Below are 5,504 nucleotides of genomic sequence, written 5' to 3' on the forward strand. Positions count from 1 at the left end.
AACGCCTATAGATCCGGCTAGTCAATTTAGAGATAATAGGGGTCGAAAACATCTTTTCAAAAGATTATTTAGAATAAATAATCTTAACGAAGTTTTATAATATGTCTCAAGGTTTCCGTACATATAAAGAACGCCGAAATCCGAGTTATAACGAAGAAGTTATGGCCCGTCGAAGTTTTACGGCAAAACCGGCACGGCACCGGGAGACGTAAATAGTGAATTTTTGATAAAGGACTTTTTAGCCTTATCGATCCAAATAAAATTTGTAGTATATGTTAAACCGAGACATTCAAAAAAAAGAACGCCCAAATCTGACTTCGTATGAGGAAGTTATGAATTTTCTAAGATTTGGCATAGCAGTGCACGGCCCGAAACTCGAATTTTAGTTCGAAGGAAAATTATTTTTAAGAAGCGAAGCGCTGTCTGAGTTCGGAATCACCACCTTTTCAAGTGAGTGCATAGTCCCTTTCATGAACATGATTTTAATACAAGTATCGATTGAAGTATTAAATATATGTTTATGTGCGAATTATTTGATGTTGCCTGAAATACTTGTTAAAGAGCATACCTGATTATATATGTTGATTTAGGATAAAGAGTAAACCTAAATTAATTATGAGGAATATTAGGTAGTGTTTTCTTACGAGTACGAGTGAATTATACTCAGAGAATAAAACCTTAGTACATGTCATTGATCCGGGAGCATGGATTAGACATAGTCATTGTCCCTAGTCCGAGAGTATGGATTAGAAATAATCATTCATCATTAATTCGAGAGTATGGATTAGTCCTTCGTCCCTAGTCCGAGAGTATGGATTAGGTAAAGTCGTTCATTTCTGATCCGGGAGTATGGATTAGGTAAAACGTCTAATCTTAGGTCCGAGAGTATGGATAGTCTCGTTGTGAGGATCGACGGGGTGGGATAAGAGTTTTTTATATATATGGTGAAATTGTATATTTTGTGAGTTTTAAACTATATATATGGTATAACATTGTGGGATTGAAATCCCTATGTACTCACCAGGTTTCCCAACCTGACCCACTCAGTTTATTTATATCACAGGTGTTGATATGAAGTCACATTACACTGAGAGATTAAGGAGATATAAATCACGAGTGATAATGAATGTAAGTTCTGTTTATGCTTATGTTTCTGTATTGACGATGACATCCCAAATGTTTTAAAATGAATGAAAATACTTTTCTTCGGAAGTGCTTTGATAACGTATTTATCACGTTTTACTGGGAACAAATTCCGCAACATTTTTATTAAAAGAGGTACTCTGATTTTTATAAAGCATAAACAAAATCGGTCTTTTCTTGCCGTGAAAATGGGGATGTCACATTCCATCTGTGAGGTGCTTGCTTTAATCCAAAGATAGATTTCTCAAGCTTAGACACTCTATTAGGGTACTCTGTACTGACAAAACCCTCTGGCTGACTCATGTAAACATCCTCAGCCAACTTTCCATTAAGGAAAGCGGTTTTGACATCCATTTGCCATATTTCACAATCATGAAATGCAGCAATGGCTAACATAACCCTTATATACTTAATCTTCTCTACTGGTGAAAAGGTCTCATCATAATCAACTCCCGGAGTTTGAGAAAAGTCCTTTGCAACCAGTCGTGCCTTATAAGTGTGTACATTACCATCCATGTCAATCTTCTTCTTGAAGATCCATTTGCACCCGACTGTCTTACAACCTGGTACATTGTAAACCAAGTTCCAGACTTGATTGTGATACATGGATTGTATCTCGCTGTCCATAGCCTCTTTTCATTTAGCAGCCTCAGGGCCTGTTATGGCTTCCGTGTAGCTGTTAGGTTCATCCAGACTTACCAGTGTGCTATCACTGATAAGTGTATCAACTTCCGCAATAATATGGAAACCATAGTAATGCTCAGGTGCATTCCTAACTCTCGTGGAACGCCTCAGAGGTACAGACTCTTCTGTCGGATCAACAAGAGTTTCCTCCTCATGTTGATTGCTAGGGTTTGAGTTTCCTTCACCACTTGACTCTTGAATTTCTTCAAGGTCACTTTGCCTCCCACTGTTTCCTTGGCTCATGAATTCTCTCTCGCGAAAGACTCCTCTCCGTGCTACAAAGACCACATTATCACTGCGTCTGTAGAAGAGGTAACCAAAGGATCTATGTGGGTAACCGATGAAAATACACCTCTCACTTCGAGGTTCGAGCTTATCGTGAGTCTCGCGCCTCACGAAAGCGTCGCAACCCCAAATCCTGATGTGGCCCAGATTGGGAATTTTTCCGGTCCACATCTCATGAGGTGTTTTGGCAACCTTCTTTGTAGGGACTAAATTAAGGATATAGGCGGCAGTCTCTAAGGCATACCCCCAAAATGAGATTGGTAGCAAAGCTCGAATCATCATGGAACGAACCATATCCAACAGGGTTCGATTACGCCTCGCAACCACACCATTAAGCTGTGGTGTCCTGGGAGGTGTCAATTGTGAGATAATCCCACATTCCTTAAGATAGTCAAGGAACTTTGTACTAAGATACTCACCACCTCGATCGGATCGAAGCATCTTACTGTTCCTGCCCAACTGATTCTCCACTTCCTGTTTAAACTCATTGAAATTTTCAAAGGTTTTTGACTTATGCTTGATTAAGTAGATATATCCATATCTACTAAAATCATCAGTAAAAGTTACATAGAAGCGGTTAGCATCTCTTGTGGCGGTTCTGAATGGTCCACACACATCAGTATGTATGAGATCCAACAAACCCTCACCCCTAGCACAAGAACCAGTGAAGGGTAACTTTATCATTTTCCCAAGCAAATAAGATTCACAACTATCATCCGACTTTAGGTCAAATGACTCCAAGACTCCATCCTTTTGGAGTTGGCCTATGCGTTTCTTGCTTACATGTCCAAGACGACAATGCCATAATGATGCTTTATCCAAGCTAGTAGAAGAATCGATACACAATACATTATTTCCTAGGTTATCTACAACCGACACAGTTTCATACACATCATCACAAGGTAATGCTTTAAAATAAATAACATTATTAAAGAAAGCATTAATACCACCACATTCATTATCAAAAGAAAAGGTAAAACCTTGTTTGTACAAACCATGAAAGGAAATAATATTATTCGCCATTTCAGACGAGTAACAACACCTATTCAAATCTAACACTAACCCACTACTTAGCAACAAAGAATAAACTCTAATCTTGGTGACAGGTGAAACTTTCCTATTCCCCATGATCAAGTTTATCTCCCATGCTCCACATTCTCACTTCTTCTTAGTCCCTGCAAATCAGTACATATTTGAATACCACAACCTGTATCAAGGACCCAAGAATTAGAATGGGGTGATTTATTAGATAATATAGTGTAAATACCTGCATGGTTGGGTTTTACTTTCCCATCGTTAACATCTTGTAGGTACTTCGGGCAGTTTCGCTTCCAGTGCGACTTTTTGTGGAAATAGAAGCATTCAGCCTCTTTAGCGTTGGCAGAAGGAGTGACGAAACCTTTCTCTGTTCCACTTGAAGAGGAGCCATCAAGGGACTTTCCTTTGGTACCCTTCGAAGGGCTCTTCCTTGTCCTTCCATTGCCTTGCCCGATTGCCAAGACAGGGGTCGCAGTAGGAGTTGGAGTAGTAACAACCGACTTACCTTTAAGACCACTTTCCGCGGTTTTCAAAAGTCATTGATGTTTGCTGAATGTAACTTCCTCCTTGTTCAAGTGGTATGTCATACGGAATTGATCATAACACGAAGGTAAGGAGTGCAAAATGATGTCAACTGCCAACTCCTCAGGGAAATTCACATTTAGCTTCAGCAAACGGTCCACATACCTTTGCATTTTCTGCATGTGGCCCGTGATGGGTTCACCATCCTTCATTCGGGTTGTTATCATGGAGGAGATTATTTCATACCGCTCTTGACGAGCACTCTGATGGTAGCGGTCCATCAAGTCCTCGTGCATCTCAAAAGGGTAGTAGTCCTCATAGGGCTTTTGGAGCTCTTCTGTCATGGTGTCCATCATGATACATGCCACTTTAGTAGCATCTTTCTCATCTACCTGATATTCAACGATCTCCTCAGGAGTAGCAGACGACTCTAGTTCCTTAAGCTCCTTGTCTAGAACATATTCCTTGTCCTCATACCGAGTGACCATCCTGATGTTTCTGATCCAATCCATAAAGTTGGATCCATCAAAGATGACTCTCCCACAAAGGTTCATGAGAGAGAAGGAGCCGGTAGGGTTCGAGCCAGAAGCAGGATTTTTTGAAGACATCTAAAAGAGAAGAAAGACAAGTTTAGATTAGATATAAAGATAGTCCTTAATAAAACACCCAAATGTAATATTAATGCTAGGACCCAACACAATATTTTATAACTTAGAAGAGAGATGCCGTAATCCAAGCTATAAAATATTTGAAGGTAGTTGAATGACGATTCACAAATTTCCACCATGAAAAACGAAATAAATTATTAGGTTTTTAATTGGTTTTGAAACTCCTATATTCTTTGAGATTCATTGAACTTTTCAATGGCATGTTTCAATCTCGAGTGTGTCCTTCAGGTTTTGTGACTGGGATGCCGAGGATCACAAAACAAGGTGTGAAGTAACCATGCAAATTACTTGGTACCCTTAATGTTTATCACTCAATCGATGTGCCGGTTAACCACATGTGCCCCACCGACCTATGATAAACCTTAAGCCACCCTTTGCCTACCTTGTTAATGAAGGGTTTTGAGCATTCTAACACTCCTAAGGTGTATATGCAACCCCATAAACCTTGGATTTATGTTTTACTAAGATACATGCAAAAACTTTTTCCAAGGTTCTTAACCTATCTAGCATACAATGGGGAACTTTTAAACATAAATGCTAGAAGAAGAACATACCTTTTTGTTGTTTGGGTTCCTTGAGAACCTTGTGAGCCTAGCACCTCAAGTGTGATGCCTCAAATGTCTCACACAACACCACAACACTTGGAATAACATTGAGAGAAGTTCACTAACACCTCAAAATCGGCTAGCCCTCTTTCTTGCTTGTACAAGTCCGATTTTTGCTAGTCTAGGGGTCTTTATATAGTTATGGCACAAGTAGGGTTACACCATGTAAACCCTAATTACCATGGCTTTCCATATTCCATGATCCATGGGTTTGTAACCTCCATGGATTATCCATGGTGCACCTTATGGGTTTTAACCCAATCCATACAAACCATTGATCATTAGCCCACTATACAAGAATAGATGATTTACACAATCAACCCCATATATTTAATTAGTCTCTTTTTGATCACTTGATTAATTCCAAATTAATTCTTTGATCAATACTAATTAAATAATATTATTAATATATTAGAACTTATAATATATTAATAATCCTTAAGTGTCCTTTCTCTCATTTAGCCTATCCAAATGTAGCAATGCCATGCAACCAAATGGACCATGCTAATCGGGTCAAGTACATTCCAGGAATAGTTATGAACTTAGACACCTAATCCAA

Source organism: Lactuca virosa, chromosome 8 (genome assembly GCF_052849685.1).
Source record: "Lactuca virosa cultivar CGN04683 chromosome 8, Lactuca_virosa_CGN04683_v6, whole genome shotgun sequence".
Classification (NCBI taxonomy): domain Eukaryota; kingdom Viridiplantae; phylum Streptophyta; class Magnoliopsida; order Asterales; family Asteraceae; genus Lactuca; species Lactuca virosa.